At 43.7% G+C, this 18145-nt stretch overlaps 1 long non-coding RNA gene across 1 annotated transcript; it reads right to left on the bottom strand.

The window, feature by feature from the left end:
• Nucleotides 1–15480: 15480 nt before the first annotated feature.
• Nucleotides 15481–17032, bottom strand: LOC148005108 (uncharacterized). The gene is made up of 2 exons (XR_015622862.1): nt 16712–17032; nt 15481–15955 (listed from the first exon to the last, which is right to left on the bottom strand). It is a non-coding gene; the product is annotated as an uncharacterized LOC148005108 (long non-coding RNA).
• Between the last annotated feature and the right edge of the window lie 1113 nt (nt 17033–18145).

Below are 18145 nucleotides of genomic sequence, written 5' to 3' on the forward strand. Positions count from 1 at the left end.
GAGCATAGTTAGAGGGAGAGGCATCTGGGAAAGTTTAGAGTGAACATGACCCTGAGGAGGAGAGAAAGAGAGAGGAGAGCCATATCAGCAGCCAAGAGGGCAAGATGCTAAAAAAAAAAAAAAAAGCAGATAACCAAAATGGCTGGATTATATAGGGAAGGGCAGCCCAGGGGGTGGGTATGCCAGCCATACCCTGTGACAGGTAGGAATGGCTGAGAGAACCTGGTGGCTGACATCCACTTTAACATGTTAATTAAGTACCTCTGTCATTTGTCCTGGGTTTGAGACCTAACAAGTTCCAGGGCATCTGATGCCCCCCCCCAACCCTCTCTGTGGGCCCTAAACATAGATAGTGCACAAACATACATGCAGACAAAGCACCCATATACATAAAAAATGTTTTTTAGAAGTACAGAGGAGAATAGAAAAAAGGAAACTAAGCATGGGAAAGATTAGATTAAACCAGGAGCTTTATTTGCAAAATGCGTGCTATAGGATCCTGTTGATTTGATAAAGATGGGCCACAAAATTAACTCTCTGCTTTCTAGAAACTAAGAAACTGAAACATCAGTTATAGATGGAGGTAAATATTGTGATGTCACTTCTCCAAATCTCTACTATGAGTTTATGAATTCAGAATACTTGGGAGTGCTTACATAGATGTCTTATGTTTTTATGAGACCCATAAATCCCTTGGGAAAGAACTTTAAGTCTTAGCCACAACTAGGGTTCAATTATATGCAGACATGCTGAAAAGGGCAGGGGGTATTCCCCTCCAAAGGGATTGAAAAGAGAGAAAGTGAACATTGAAAAGAGAGTTGCTGTAAATGGAGCGTGATTTGGTCTAACAGAATTATGGGCTGGAGGAAACAATAGAGAAGTTCGGGATTTCCACTCCTGTCAGATTTTCCAGTGTCTTGGAAGACTGAGAGAGAAATGGATCATAGTAAAAAAAAAAAAAAAAAAAAAAAAAAAAAAAAAAAAAAAAAAAAGTTGGGAGTTTTTTGGTTTTTTTTTTTTTTTCAGGGAAGAGCATCATTTTGGTATTTTTGGCTTTGCGACAGGGTCTCACTATGCAGCCCCCTTGCTGGCTTGGAACTCACTCTGTAGGCCAGGCTGGCATCAAACTCAGCAATCTGCCTGCCTATTTTTCTCTAGTGCTAGGATTAAACGTGTGTGTCATTACACAGGGCTGAGAGGATTTTTATTACTAGTAGTCCAACGAACTTTTCTGTGGTGTCCCTTCAAGAGAAATGTAAAAATTTACCAGGGCCGCAGTGATGGACACCTTTAATCCTTGTACTTGGAAGACAGAGGCGGGCAGATCTCTGAGTTTGAGGCCAGCCTGGTCTACAGATCAAGTTCCAGGACAGCCAGGGCTACACAGAGAAAGCTTATCAAAAACAAAACAAACAAACAAAAAACCGACAAAACAACCAAACAAACAAACCCAAGAATCAAAAAGGACGTCAACTCTCAGCTACTGCTTCAGTGCCACATCTGCCTGCTGCCATGTTCTCCCTCACAATGGTCACGTTCTCTAACCCTCTGAAACTGTAAATCCCAAACTAAACACTTTCAAAGTTGCCTTGGCCAAGGTGTCTATCGCAGCTATAGAAAAGTAATTAAAACTGGGTGTGGTGGCTCCCTTCTTTAGTCTTTGTCTCAAAAAACAAACAAACCAAAAGAACTCGGTCATGAGACACGTTCTCAATCATTTTAAGACACTCCCCATCTTTTATATTTATACATACATATGTACTTTTATTGTACACATGCTACCCTGCCCTAGTCCAAAATAATTAAAGCAAATATAACCAAATGCCTCTCCCCTGACCTTGGGCAAAGACTTTTCCTTTATCCTGGCCCCCAAAAGGGACACACAGACATTCTCCTCACCCACCCGGCACCACCAGCCCCACTGCCATCAGGAGTGGGGGAGTTGATTTTCAGTGGAACATTTTATCTTTATCCTTCAAGATAAACTGACTAGAAAACAAATCCCTAGTGATTGAAGGAGTTAACTAGCCACAGTTAGCTGGGAGAGAGGTTCAGTAGAGGGCCATTACAGTTAGATTAGTGGCTGAACTGTTGAGTCTATGGCCATCGCCTTTCTCTTACAAGGAGTTTAAAGAGACCGTAAGTATCTAGGCCAGCCTTAGTTTGTTACAAAGAAAAAAGCTATCATCTACATATGTAAAAATGTTTCTCTTTCAGTATTCGAGGAGACACAGCACACCAGGAGTTCACACCAGTAGCCTCTTGTTGGGGAGGGAAAGTATACAAAGTGAAACTTTGTTTCAAATGAAATACTTGAAACGTTTTGTCATTAATACAAGTTTGTCTCCTGTAACCAAAACCCATTCACCTTCTCAGTTGAAGGTTTAACTAACATTCTCTCTACCTCTCCCCTCTCCCTCTCTCCCTCTCTCCCTCCCTCTCTCCCTCTCTCCCTCTCTCCCTCTCTCCCTCTTCCTTCCTTCCTTTCTTGTTCCCCACTCCCTCCCTGCCACTCTCTCCTTTTAGCTCTGGGGATTGAACATAGAGCCACACACTTACTAAGAAATTGCTCTGCCTTTGAACTATATCAAGATGAGCTTTCTAAAATGTTATGAAATCAATAGATCTCCCCAAACTAAAAACATTTATATTTATATTTAATATAAAACCATATATTTATCTGTGACTGAGAAATATTCACTGGGGTTAGACTCATCACCAATAGATCTTTTTAGGTAGAAAATAGTGATTGAATATAGTATTTACGAGTTATTATTTGCAACTTAAAGTGCATTCAGTTCATTTCATATGTTCTTTTTAAAAAGTTGTATGATTGCTGTGTGTGAGAGTCTGTGTGCATGTACACAGGTAAAGAACAACTTAGTGGGGTTGGTCATCTCTTTCTACCTTTACATGAGGTCCAGGGATTGGAACAGCAAACACCTTTACTAAGTGAACCATTTCACCCCCAACACATGTGATTAATTGAAATAACCTGTGGTCTTTGTTATTTACAGAAAGCTTACAATGATCAGACTTTAAAATTAAATGTGTAACGGACCAATTGAACATTAAGAAACTGTGTTTAGGGGCTGGGGATTTAGCTCAGTGGTAGAGCGCTTACCTAGGAAGCGCAAGGCCCTGGGTTCGGTCCCCAGCTCCGAAAAAAAGAACCAAAAAAAAAAAAGAAACTGTGTTTAATTTTACACTGAAGGAGATATTTTGGGAAAGTCAGTGATCACATGAGGAAAAGAAAACTAAGCTCAAATCCAACTAAATTGAGTTGGTTTGGAGGAAAGGAATTGGCTTAAAGGTGTGAGACCAAAGAAGATGAAGGACTAAACTTGTGTTTCTGACTCGTGGTGTTATTATCTACGAAAGGTTTCTATTACTAAAGTCTTCAAAGCACCTTTGACTTCTGAGAATTATTTGATTCTAAGGCTCACAAATGAGGCCCATATATACAATATAACAGTGTACAAAGTGTCCCCAACTTAGGAACTGGCTCAACTCCAAAAGGTCAATTGTTTGGAACACAGAATATATTTTTCCACAGAGACCATGATGAATTTCCAGATTGGTCTGCAAAAACCATTTTGATATTTAATGCAGTTATAAGGAAAAGTTGATGGCTGTGCAGACTTCAACCAGTCTCTGAAACATCAGTGAAGAACATTCCCCTGGATTCTAACTGGCCACGGCAGAAAACACCTCTCAGGGGTTTCTACTGCCCTGCATAATAAGTATGAAGACTATTCTCTTCCAACTTCATATGGTCCTAGTCCAAAGCTTAGCGTTGTAGACTGAAAAGGCAGGGATGCTTTGATACCTCGGAGCCTACCCTAGGGTGGTGAACTCAGCAGAGCCATGGTGTCCAGGGATTTGGTTGCTAGGAAGAGGTTGGCTTCTGAATGGAAGGATAGGGATGGAAGGACAAAAGGGAAACGGCAAGTGAGCAGACTATGCTAAGAAGTTAAAAAAGAAAAAAGACGCAATTATTTTTAATTAAAAGTTGAGGTCTATAAAGGTTAAATCTCGCTGACATAATCTTGAAGCTGGAACCTGCTGCAATCTGGACCTTGCTGTTTCTACTCTTCTTTGTCTCTCAAGGATTTTAACACCACTCAAGGAACTCCTCTTTTCTGCGTCTCTTCTTCCTGCTCTGGGACCTTAGAACCTGGCATCCCCTGCCTGCCCACATTCTTTGTTTTTCAGGACAACCAGAACAACTTTCCTTTTGTCTCCATGGTTCGCTTTAATACCAGCAGCCCAGAGGATGCCATCCCACTTGCTCACCAGAGGCTGCTCTGATCTTTGCTCTTCCACGGAAAGCTTGCATAATCCACCTAGAGAGTGTGATGAGCAACCCAAACTCTAGCACTCTCACAGGGATGCTCTGGGTCCCAGTGCCCAAACCACACCCATTGTTCTTTTATTAGACGCCATAGGCTGGAGATGCCGAGTGCTGCTGGTTTTGTTGTTGTTGTTGTTGGGGTTTTCTGTTTTTGTTTGTTTGATTTGTGTTTTGTGGTATTTTGTTTTGTTTTAGGCGAGGCTTCTCGTAGTTAAGGCTGCCCATAAGCTTGTTATACAGCCGAGGATCATCACGTCACTTCTAGCCTCTAACCAGTCTACCTTTGGAATACTAGGATTACAGGCGTGCTCCACCACACCCAGTTTTATGGAGTCCTGGAAACTGAACCCAGGCTTGGTAAGAGCTCAACCCGCTGAGATACATCCCAGGGTCACAGGCTGAGAATGCTTACAATAAGTAGTTTTCCTTTCCTAGATTGGAACTGAAGGCTGAGGGGCGTTGATTGTCTCAAACTGCCTAGGGCTAGTTAGGTAGCAGCTCTGGAAGCTATAGTGAGAGGAAGAGGAATGTATAGGGACGACCTGGGGCTGTGGGGGCAGCCAAGTGGGTGTCAGCTGAGACTCACAGCAGAAAGGAATGCAGGCAATTCAGACAGTGAAGGTAGCCCTCTAGGAAGTGAACCACAAGAAGGATTCCAAGCCCCCTACTTGAAGAAGGACAGGAAGTCTCCTGTCTTGGCATATAGTTCCCTGGTCAGATCAATACTCACACAAGAGACCTTCATCTAGCTGGACAGTGGTGGCACAAATCTTTAATCCCAGCACTTCGGATGAAGAGGCAGACAGATCTCTGAGTTCGAGTTCAACCTGGTCTACAGAGTTAGTTCCAGGACAACCAGTACTACACAAAGAAACCCTCCCTTCAAAAACCAAAACTCAAAACAAACAAACAAACAAACAAACAAACAAACAGAAAAACCAAAACAAACCCAAGAAGCCCTTCATCTGTCCTTCTTTTGTGCAAATCCAGCAGGACTGCTTTGAGAGGTGTGAGTCAGTTCCTGAGCCTTTTTTAGAATTCCAACTAAAAAGAGGTCAGGGAGGTCAGGAAGGTCACAAAGTCTTCAGAGCACCAATGCTGAGAGAGAGGATTTGACCTGGCATGTGAAACACTGGGCCATTTAGATCAGCGACTTGCAGTTAGAAGTGGCTACTGTGTTTGCTCTGGTGGTCTACATTTATAACCCCAGCACATGGGAGGCAAAGCCAGTCCTATGGGGTGGGTTCAAAGCCAGACTCGACTGCAAAGTGAGATTGTTTCAAAACCAAGAATTACTTAGGGAACTTTCTCCACGATAATCAATGTTGTATTTTGAGACATTGCCCCTGGAAGTCCCCTCACAGCACTATCTATTCCCTCCCCAACTTCTCACGGATGTAGATTTCAAAAACCAAGCAAGAGGAAGCACAACAAAACTTATTAAAAAGACTCATTCTGGTAAGGAGCCGGAAAGGGCTCTTCACTGCCCCCGGTGAAGTTTGCACAGTAGTGGGGAGGCTGGACACCCCGGAGCAGATGGTGTTGTATAGGACTAGATAACAATCCTGAAGGACCCGGGATATGAAGGCAGGGGAACTGGATGCTCTTTGACCCAGGAAATGATCTGGGTGTGTTCATTTCATATGTAGTTATTGGGTATCCACTATGCTGGGAAGACAGCAAAGTCAGGTGGTTTTCCTCACCAAGCATCTATGGCTGGCAGGAGAAGGATAGTGTCAATTCATCTTCTTGAGCATGAACACTGTTCCAACTGTGTTTCCTCCTCGTTCCTCCGACTCACACTTCACCGGAATAGCACAATTGCACCATTTACCAGCTCCCATCCAGCCACTGCACTTCACCCTTGGGATAGCATCTAAATACCTAGCTGGGTGTACCATGCCTTGCCCAATCCAAGGTGTGTCTTTTGCCTTTTCTACATCTTGCTCTCCCTGATCTGGCCCTGCCCTCTGCTCTTTGCCCTTGCCAAACCTATAATTTCATGCTTCATAACCATGGCGGGTCTCCCCACCATCTATCCATTATTGGCGTTTTAACATTTCTATTTATTTTTGGTAGTTTAGCAGGTATCTGGTGATAGGCTGATGACATGTTAATTGTTTATTTTAATGAGCTTTATTGTGTTTACGATTTATGAACTTCTTGTTCACTTTTCTCAAGTACTTAAGGACGATGACTGGACATTGGCTATTCATACTTAAAACTATCTATTTGTTTCTGTTTCCATATTTTGGGTGGCATGCTGCTTTTCCTACTGCTGCAACTAATCAAAGCAATAAAGGAGGAAGGTTTATTTTTTGCTCACAGTTCAGGGTACAGTCCACCATAATAGAGAAGTCATAAGGGCAGGAGCTGGAAGCCACTGTTCACACTGCGATCAGTTGCAGAGGGAAGGGAATACGGATGCTCGACTTCCTTTCTCCTTTTTATTCAACCCCAGTAGCATTCCTTACTTAGGTCAGGTCTTCCCACCTTAATTAACTTTATCTAGATAACCATTCACAAGGCTATCCAGAAGCCTGTCTCCTAGGTGATTGCAGGTTCTGTCAAGCTGACAAGCGATGTGAGCCGTCACAGATGGGCAACTCCTACCATTTATGTTTAACATATGTATTTCCATAAGTCATTCTGGGCTTTCCTTATATAGGCTTTGGTTGTTTCAACTCTTCTATTTTGACCCCATGAACTTCATGAGCTGCATGAAGTGAAATAGTGAGATGTTAGAAGTTGGGGGGAATCTAAATGTCAGGACCCATCTCCTTGTTTCCCCCTTTGAACTGCTGGGGATTGGACTGAGTCCTAGCCCTGCCTATGCCATCGAGCTCCACCCCCAGCCCTTGGTTTTGATACAGTGATTCACTATGTAGCTCAGGTTAGCCTTGAACTCACAGTAGAGCATAGGCTAGCCTGCAACTGGCGGATATCCTGCCTCTGCCTCCACAGCAGGATTACAGGTGTGAGCCACCCTGTTGGGCTCCTTATTCTACGGCCTATGCCATAGAATATTAAAAATCTGAGAAACATGCCAAAAAATGCCGTTTTTAATGGCAGTTAAAAAACAAAATTTCTTCCGCTCATGGGCTGAGTAGAACATTTTCTAGCCTTTCACTTTTAGGAATCTGGAATTTTCTACATAGAATAGGTTTTGTGTAAGTCATGAAAAATGTCTAATATAATGTTTAGTCAGAAAAGAAAAAAATGTTTAAAATGGTTTAATCTTTTGCCAACCAAGAATCCAAAAAATTGTTTCTCTCCCTCTCTCCCTCTCTCCCTCTCTCCCTCTCTCCCTCTCTCTCCCTCCCTCTCTCCCTCTCTCCCTCTCTCTCTCTCTCCCTCTCCCTTTCCCTCTGGGGGTTGGGGTGTATGGGTGAGTGTGTAGGTATGTGAGGCTGGTTGGGTGGGAGGTCTTGTTTTTTTCTCCTCAGAAGTGTTTTCTTGAGGGGTTTGGTGAGACGGCTCAGTTGGAAAGTGTGAGCTGCACAAATAGGTCTTGGGTCTGAATCTCTGTCACTCACATGAAAACCTAGGCACAGTGGGTGCATCAGTAAATCCAGTGCTGAGTTAAGGGTCCACAGGTGATAGAGTCCACTCTAACTAAATGGACGGGCTCTAGACTCAATGGAAGCCCGTCTGAAAAATAAAATGGAGAGACACTGAGGAAGATGGCTAATTTCAACCTTTGGCCTGCATACCCATGCGCACACATGAGCTTGTGCACTACACGCACATATGCAAGCACCTACATGAGTGTATACTTACACCACACACGGGCACACATATGCAATCTCTTTTTAAAGTCTCTTTCAGGGCCAGGGATATAGCTCAGCCATAGAGTGTTGGCTTAGCTTGTGCAAGGCCCTGAGATCTGTCTCCAGCAGTATACACATTTGCACACATACACGCACACATACATTGCACATGTGCATGTACACAGACACATCCTTTTACACAGCAGTGCTTTTGCTCTGAGATAATTTGGAATAATTACTCTCTCCAAATTTCCTGTAAAAACAAACAGTAGAAACAAATGCCCAGTGTTTAGGGATGCAGTTAATTATGGTATTTCCATATAGTGGAATATATAACTCATTAAATGCAATGTTCTAGGAGAATCTTTAAAGACAGTTATGCATACATTAACACTAAAGTGAAAAAGGACCATGGTAGCCATAAGACTAAAGAAACAGAGCTATACATCACACTCATGTATAGGACCTGGGAAACACAGTATCAAGAAGTCCACCTAGGGATGGACATGGTGGCACACACCTTTATCAGAACTGGGGAGGCAGAGGCAGGCAGATTTCTATGAGTTCAAAGCTACTTTGATCTATATAAGGAGTTTTAACAAAGCACTTGGGATGTGAAGGCAAGAGAATCATTGGTCAATAATATTCTGACATTATCTAATCTTACGAAAAGAGTTTTGATCTCTACTTTATAGCCTGTGAAAATTACCTTGGAGTAATTTTTATGTAGAGTCCTACATAACAAAAAGTACAGCTTGTGAGTAACAAATCAGAGGATATATTCATAACTTTAGGGCCATCAAAGTTTCCTAAACAGTGAAAAAAAAATACTAACTATGAAAGAAAAGGCTGAAAACAAAAATTTAATTTAAAAAATAAGAACTTTTTAATCCTATTTAATTATTTATTTATTTTGGCTTTTGGAGACAGGGTTTCTCCAGCCCTGGTACTCACTGTGAAAACCAGGCTGGCCTCAAACTCACAGAGATCCACCTGCCTCTGCTTCCGAAGTGCTGGGATTAAAGTCTTGTGCCACCATGCCACTCCTTTCTTTATTTTTTAAATTAAAATATAATTCCATTGTCTCCCTTTCCCTTTCCTTCTTCCAAGCCCTTGAATGTACCTTATCTTGCTCCTTCCTAAATTTAAATTCATGACCTCTTTTTGTTTAGTTGTTACACATAATAATATAAATTATATTATTATACAAATAATGTAACCTGCTCAATTTTATAATTTATAATTCATCAATTGTATGTATATGATTTCAGGCCTGGCCGCTTGGCATTGGATAGTCACAAGGGACTTCTTCCCTAAAGAAAATGTGAGTGTGTGTGTGTGTGTCTGTGTGTGTGGGTGTGTGTTTATGTGTCTCTGTGTGTCTCTGTGTGTGTGTGTGAGTAAGTGTCTCTGTGTGTGTGTGTGTCTCTGTGTATGTCTGTGTGTGTCTGTGTGTCTGTGTATGTCTGTTTGTCTGTGTGTCTGTGTGTGTGGGTGTGTGTGAGTATGTGTCTCTGTGTGTGTCTGTGTGTATGACTGTGTGTCTGTGTGTGTGTCTGTGTGTATGTATGAGTGTGTGTCTCTGTGTGTGTCTGTGTGTTGTGTGTGAGTGTATGTCTGTGTGTGTATGTCTGTGTCTGTGTGTGTGTGAGTGTATGTATGTGTCTCTGTGTGTGTCTGTGTGTCTCTGTGTATGTCTGTGTGTGTCTGTGTGTGAGTCTCTGTGTGTGTGTCTGTGTGTCTGTGTGTGAGTCTCTGTGTGTGTATGTGTATCTGTGTGTGTCTGTGTGTCTGTGTGTGTCTGTGTGTCTGTGTATGTCTGTCTGTGTCTGTGTGTCTGTGTGTCTGTCTGTGTGTGTATGTGTCTCTGTGTGTATGACTGTGTGTCTGTGTGTCTGTGTGTCTGTCTGTGTGTGTATGTGTCTCTGTGTGTATGACTGTGTGTCTGTGTGTGTGTGTCTGTGTGTGTTGTGTCTGTGTGTGTGTCTGTGTCTGTGTGTCTGTGTGTATGTTTGAGTGTGTGTCTCTGTGTCTGTGCGTGTGTGTTGTGTCTGTGTGTCTGTGTGTGTCTGTGTGTATGACTGTGTGTGTGTGTCTGTGTGTGTATGTCTGTGTGTCTGTGTATTCACATATATATGCATATGTACATTCAACAACTCAACTCCTAAAAACCAATGAGAAAAAGTAAATAACCCAATTTAAAAACAGGAACAAGGATTTTACAGAGGATTCTAAATATTCATCAAGTATCTAAGAAAGTACAGAAGACACACGTCAGAGAATGTACTGAAAGCCACAACTTTGCTAGTGTTAAAAGACAGATAACATCAAGTGTTGGCGAGGATACAGACCACTAGAATTCCTCACATTGATAGTGAGAATGTGAACTCATATGGCTACTTCAGAATATTGGTACCATTCTGAAAACTAGATGTGAGCCGATCCTGTGGCTTAGCAGTCCTAGCCCTAGAAGGTATTGAAGAGAAATGAGTGCGTGCAACCACTAAAAGGCTCACTTTCGATTTTACTGTAATAACTGCCAAATTGGAAACAAGCTAAGTGCCACACAGTGAGCCCGTAACAAAACCACAGCAAGTTCGCACGGTAGATTTCCGCACAGTAAAACCAAACCCTACCTACTACATGTGACAGCACAGACGAATGTCACACTCGTGTAAAACTGGTGAGGGGCAGAGTTTCATTTGCATGGAATTTAAAAACAGGTCAAACCAAGCTGGGCACCTTGGTGCACACCTGCAATCTCAGCATTCGGAAGGCAGAGGCAGAAGGATCGAGAGTTCAAGGTTCCCCTCAGCTACACAGTGAGCTTATGGTTAGAATGACCCACGAGAGACCCCTTCTCAGAGCACCAAAACCAGACCAACAAGCCTTAAATGAAACAAATATCATGAAATTAATGAAAAGTCAGACATGGGTTTACTTCTGCGGCACATTGTGTAGGAAGGGGCAAGGGAGAGCTTGGTTTAATGCTGGAGGTCTTACTAAGTTAATGTGAGTGGTGATTAGGCAAGCATACACTTACATGCTTACACAAAAGTTCTTATGAAGAGTGTTGGCAGCATGTCCGGTTACAGGGCATTTCAGTTTTCTTCCTTTTGCTGTTTTCAATATGTGACCTTTCCTCTTGGCACAGTTTTTTAAAAAAGAAATCTACATTGAAGGCAATATCACTTGTAATGAGAGGAATAAAACAATTTGAAGAGCTGTGTTGTGTCCGTGTGTGTGTGTGTGTGTGTGTGTGTGTGTGTGTGTGTGTGTGTGTCCGTGTGTGCCTGCGCATGTGTGTATTTAACTAGATCTAAATCTCAGGTACCTATCTCCATTTATTGCCCTGATCTCTGAACCCAGCTAAAAATAGTTCAGAGTCCTGCCAGCTGGGAGCTGAGCTATGTTTAGCAGAAACTGAACTGGAGTAGAATGGGGTAGAGCAGAGCACACGCTTTCTGTCTGGTAGGGCTGATTCTCCACAGCGCTCTTTAAGCCAGGTTAGACCAGCCAAACGGAACCCCAGTTGTTCTAGTCTGGCCAGTATCACAGTATAGGAGCTCAGTTACTGGGAGGTGGGGGGTGAGGGAGGGACAGGAGTCCACTGGAAAGCAGACATACATAAAAGATCTCAGAGTAGCTAGACAAACCCCGGCTATTCCCCCAATATACCAGCCATACTTTCCTTTCCTCCTCCTGGTGAGACTAGCCAGTTTTTGTTTTTGTAAAAATAGATCAACTCTTCAGGAGGTCCCGGTTTTTTGTTTGTTTGTTTTGTTTTTATGTATGTGCAAGTATGTGTGTTTGGATACCGTGTAAAGGCCAAAGGACAGTCCTCAAACACTTTCTGCTTTAATTTTTAAAACTATGTTATCTATCTATCTATCTATCTATCTATCTATCTATCTATCTATCTATCCATCCATCCATCTATCATCTGTCTGTGTATGTATCATCTATCTGCCTACCTATGTATGTATGTAGGTATCTAAATATCTATCAGTCTATCATCTATCCCATCCATCCACCCACCCACCCACCAATCTAGTGTGTGTGTGTGTGTGTGTGTGTGTGTGTGTGTGTGTGTGTGTACCATGGCAGCACATGGTATGGAGGTCAGAGGATAACTTTCCAGAGATTTTTTTCTCCTAAATTTTAATTTAATTTTCTCCTAAAATATAATTTTAACCTCTGAGTCATCTTACCAACCCCTATTTTGTTTTCCTTCCTTCCTTTCTTGACAGGGTCTTTTACTGGTCTGTAGTTCTCCAGGTAAGCTGCTCTGTCCAGGCACGGGGCTCCAGTCATCTCCTTACCTCCGTCTCCCCATTGCCTGGACTACAACTGTGCACCCGGCCAGCTTTTAGGCATGGATCCTAGGGATTGAGTTCCAGGGGTTGAACTCAAGTCCTTGTGCTTATAAGACAAGCGCTCAATTAACTGAGCCATCTTCCCAACCCCCAACAGCTCAGTTCTAAATCTTATGCTGACATTTGGGGAAAACAGGTGCAGAAACAGTTGCCTTGTAGGGACAAAAGGTTGGCTGGGTGGTTTTGCTGCCGGCTCAACCAGGTCTAGGAATTTGCACCACTTATCTTCTTCCCTCTTTGGTTGGAGTAATTATCCAAGTCACAGCGATGCTTTGAGGCCTAATGAGAGTTCATAAACGGCTTTGAAGTGTTCCGATGAAGAGGCAGCTCTCCCTTCAAAGTCCGGCTAGGTTGGAAAACGCTGTGTGGCTCGCCCTCCAGCTCTGCTTGCACAGGACCTCCCTACCGCCTTCTGATTGCTGATCCTCAGCCAACGACAGGACTCTAATTTTAATTTTTGCTCGTTTTTTAAGGATAGTGTGAATCTAACATAGTGTGTAATTAAAGCATTTAGAGGCATGATTCTAAATAAGTTGGTATGTGGTTGAAGTCCATAAGGAACTTCCAGCTTGCAATTGGGAAGACAGCTCAGTCAGTGCAGCGCTTGCCTTCCAAGCAGGAGGGCTTGACTTCTGTCCTCAGAACACAGAAAGAACCTAAGCATGACGGCCTGTGCTGTTATTGTAATCTCACTTATGGGATGGAAGTATTCCTAGGCCTCGATGGCCGGGTAGCCTTACTTATCTGATGAGTTCCAGGCCAGTAAGAAACTCTTGTTCCCAAAAACAAGGCAGGGCAGGCATAGTGGTGCATGTCTTTATAAAGTCCCAGCACTTAGGAAACAGAAGCAGGCAGCTCTCTATGAGTTCAAGGCTATTGGAACCTGAAGAACAACACTTGAGGTTAGCCTTTGATCTCCACAGGAACACACACACACACACACACACACACACACACACACACACAAGAAACTTTCAGCTCAGAAATAGTATACCACTCATCTTCTAAGGCAGGGCAAAATATGTCAAGCTTTGAGGTCAAAGGTGAACGAACTTTAAGTCAAACTCTGTGGCGACTGCTAGAAGTGCGGTTGGAAAATGGCTTAGGGCACTTATGCCATCTTGTCCAGCCTTAAGAATCATAGCATTGAAATATTAATACAAAGCAATTTGAGAGACGATACTAAGAGTCGGACAAGAGTGTGATCTCTTGGTACTGTAACCAGTGAACTTGGGTGTGCTTGATTTTGAGAAACTCAAATTTGAGTGAACAGAATTGTGGTCGCTGAATAAGGACGTGAAAAACGGCAGCAAAGGAGGTCATAGCAACAGCAGTGAGCGAGCGAGTGCTATACTCTTAGCTCATACATCCTTTGATGCCCGAAATAATCCTAGAAGGCAGAACCTGCTGCGTTTCTGTTTTACAGGCAAACCGAGGCTCAAAGGAGTTTAGCAACTGCTTCAAGGCTATACATCTTGGCTACTAACAATGACTTTCTGAACATAAATGTTCACTATAGTCCTTCAGAGAACAGGGAGAAATGGATATTCCCAATCCAAAACCAGACGCTCTGGTTCAGAAGTAGGATAGAAAAAATGATGAATACACATTTACCTGCGGCTGTTTGTTTTTGGAGACAGTGTCCCACACCACGGCTTGCTATGTAGCCTAGGTTAGCCTAGAACTCTTGGCTGTCCTGCTTCATTAGCCTCTCCAGTGCTAGGATTACAGGTGTGGCTTAAAAGTCATCCTCCAGGCAAATGAACTGTGAATGACCTCTAGACTAGCTTTTGGGAATTGGGGTGCAGGCTTAGAGAAAAGACTGAAAAGAACACTTTGCCACTGTTTCTCTGGTACTGGCTTTCCCTGTCCAGATGAATTGACTGTCATTTGCCCAACTGGAACCATATTCCCTTGTTATGAGATTGGTCCCTCTCTCTTGGACTTGGGTGGCCGTTGCCTTCTTGAGTCAGAGCATCTATGACCGTTTGATTGAGATCCTCGTGAGATCCGACCTGTTAATATTCCCTCGTGGAGGGACTGGGTGAGGCGGGCTCTCACAAGGCTTACAGGCTCAGCAAGATTGGTAGTCTTCATGCGTTCCTCACAAGGGTCCCTCCCCCCTGAGGTTGTGTAGGTAGAGGCTGACTGCAGGTTGAACCCTTCAGTAGCATAGCTTCCTTTGTGGAGGGCTCGCCAGTGCTGTGACTGACTGTAAGCTGACCGTAACTGTAAGCGTTTTTACCTTTAAGTAACCTGTGTGCCTATCGAGCAACCCCGATAAACTCTAGAGTTCTGGACTTGGATGGAATCTTGTCTTGGGTCTATTTGAGCTTCTTTCCATCACCCCAGAAAATGATTGTCAACGTTCCCCATGATGAACAAAGGATGCATCAGCCTTCTATTGCTTGATGGAAATGCTCTGTAACACCAACGCTGTTCAGCTTGGTGGTGGTGATGACGATGACGACGATGACGACGACCATATCCCTACCAAAATTTCCCCTCTCCTCTCCTCCCTGTCCCTCCCTGCTACCTCCCCTCTGCTCCCCTCCCCTCCCCCATCCACTCCTTTGTTTCTCTTCAGAAAAGGGCAGGCCTCCCACGGATATCAACCAAACATGGCACATCAAATTGCAGTAAGAGAAGGCACCTCCCCTTGTATTTAGGCTGGAGGAGGCACTCAGTATAAGGAAAAGGGTCCCAAAGCCGCCATAAGAGTTAGAAACAGCCTGCTCCCACTGTTAGGAGTCCCACACAGAAACCAAGCTATACCGCTGTAACATATATGTAGAGGGCCTAGGTCAATCCAATGCAGGTTCCCTGGATGGTGGTTCAGTCTCCCATAAGCCAGGTTGATTCTGTGATTTTTCTTGTGGTGTTCTTTTTTTTTTTCGGAGCTGGGGACCGAACCCAGGGCCTTGCGCTTGCTAGGCAAGCGCTCTACCACTGAGCTAAATCCCCAACCCCTCTTGTGGTGTTCTTGACCCCTCTGGCTCCTACGATCTTTCTACCCACTCTTCCGTGGATTCCTCAAGCTCCACCTGATGTTTGGCCGTGGGTCTCTGCATCTGTTTCCATCGGCTGCTGAATGACCCCTCTGTGATGACACTTCAGCTAGGCACCAATCTTTGAGTATAGCAGAATATCTAAAATTTCAACTTCTTTTCAATTTCAACGGGAAATCCATTCCTCTTTTTCTCCTTTGCCCCCATCCCCACTTTTTTGGAGACAGGTTCTGGCTATGTATCCCAGGCTGGCTTTTGACTGGCTATCCTCCTTCAGTAGCCTCTGAGGTATTAGGAATACAGGGAGACGCCTCCTTTCTGGCCTTAATTTGGTTTCCTAACTCCATTGATCTAGCTGAGTACAGTAGTACCTGCTTGTAATTCCAGTTCTGGAGGCTGATGCAAGAGGATTGTTGAGTTTGAGGCCAGTCCACTTAGTGATTCTGTCTGGAAATACAAAATAAAATTAAGGATTGAGGTGTAGCTCTGTGGTAGAGTGCTTATCTGCCCTGTACTAAGTCCTGGATTCAGTCCCCAGGCCCTCCCACAGCCATAAATCCTACCACTGAGAGCCTGTGCTGAGCAACAGATATCAATAATGAATAAATGATATTGTACTTATTAGTCAGCTCATCATAATCTAATTAATGCTAATCATCTTTTCAGAGCCAGCTCTTTCTTAAATGAGCTGAGAGCGATGGAATTAGAAACCCTTGACCTCAGACCAACATACTACAGAAAAAGAATGTATTATGGGCGCATGTGTGTGAGAGTGTGCCTGTGCGCTATGTGTGCATGTGTGCGTGGAAGCCCCAGGTTAACTTTGAGTGTTGTTCCTCAGGAGCCAGGGTTGAGACAGGGTTTCTCACCGAGACCCGGGGCTCACTGATTTGGTCAGGATGGCTGGTCAGCGAGCCCCAGTAATCATCTTTGACTCTTCAGGCTGGGCTTACAAGTTTGTACCACCATGCTTTGCTTTTTCACATTGAGCTCGCGTTCTCATATTTGCTCAGCAAAGATTTTACACCTAGAGTTCTCTGCTTAGCTCCCCATTTTCTTTCCTCTACTTTTTCATTATCTCTCTCTCTCTTCTCTCTCTCTCTCTCTCTCTCTCTCTCTCTCTCTCTCACACACACACACACACACACACACACACACACACACACACACACACACAGTCTTATAACCTTGGCCTTGAATTACCTTGAACTCCTGGCAGTGCTCCTGCCTCAGGTTTCTAAGTGCTGAGGCACATGCCTGGATCCAACACACATTTTAAAGCAAGCTCTATATTTCCATTAATTTGCACATGCACCAAATGGGAAGAAACGTAGAAATTCAGAATTCTGATGCTTCCATCCTTTCGGGGGCAGAGAGGGAGTTTACTCAGCTTACGAGAACTGTTCAGCCGGAGTCACTCCCCTGGGTCCTGACTTTTTCCCTTCTGCTTTTCAACACCTATGACCTCTGAGACACTGAGGCCCATGTCGACCCAGTTTAAACATCCCTACCCTTTTGCTTTTCCCAGCCACTTGTCATGGTTGGCTTGAGTCATACATAGCCTTGTAAATTTGGAAAAGATACACAGTGAACTTGGCCAGGGCCAATGTCATGAAGGCTGAAATAGCCCATATGGTCCACTCCTCCTTCCTTATCACACATTTTAAAAACAGGGCAAATAAAACAAGGCAGCATAAAGTAATCGCAGTGACCATGGTCTCTAAATGAGGAAATTATGGGTGGTGTTTGCCACGCACACATTTTATAGCCTCTTAATGGAAGATTGTTCCTCTTGGTCTCCTTCTCCTCCTGTCTTTCCCCAGATGGCCCCTACTGCTGAGCTCTGTCCTGACCTTTGCTGCCCCTGACCTCCTTCCCATCCTCATTCTCCTGTAATAGCACCTCCCTGCTCCCTGTATTGGGTGGGGGGAGGGATTAGCTCCTCTCTTGTCATTTAAGTTTCATCTAAAATGCTACCCTTCAGAGAGGCTGTCACTGATGACCTCATCTAATTACTCTCTAGCATATCCTTTAGAGTCCAAGCCTGGTTTAGGAGGCTCAGGGATCAAGCCCAGGCCTCATGTATGCTACATAAGGTCTTTACCAATTGAACAACATCTCCAGCCCATCCATTTTGTACAAAAGTCTGTCTTTCCAAACTAGAAAATAAATCAGTGTGCACGCGCGCGCGCGCACAGACACACACACACACACACACACACACACACACACACACACACACGTATATATCTTATCTATCTATATATTTTTGTTTTTGTTTTTTGAGACAGGGTCTCTCTGTGTCCCCCTGGCTGTCCTGAAACTCACTCTGTACCCCAGGCTGGCCTCTAACTCAGAGATCCATCTCCCTCTTCCCTCCATCTTCTTCTTCTGCCATGCCCAGCAGAACCAAGAACTTTTATAATATTATATTTTCCCTGTTCAGACTCCCCTAATGTATGGGGAGGAGAGAGAAAAGTAGAGAGTAAAAGGAAACAAAAGGGAGAGAGATTCGTCTGGCCTGAGACATTAGGGGCATCCAACTATTTCTTTGCTTAAGGGCAGAATTTTTTTTTCTACCTCCTTTGGATTTCTATCAGAGATTTTAAAGGTGTGCTGAGTACAAAGCTGACGAGT

The sequence above is a fragment of the Rattus norvegicus genome, chromosome 6 (genome assembly GCF_021556685.1).
Source record: "Rattus norvegicus strain SHRSP/BbbUtx chromosome 6, alternate assembly SHRSP_T2T, whole genome shotgun sequence".
Lineage (NCBI taxonomy): Eukaryota > Metazoa > Chordata > Mammalia > Rodentia > Muridae > Rattus > Rattus norvegicus.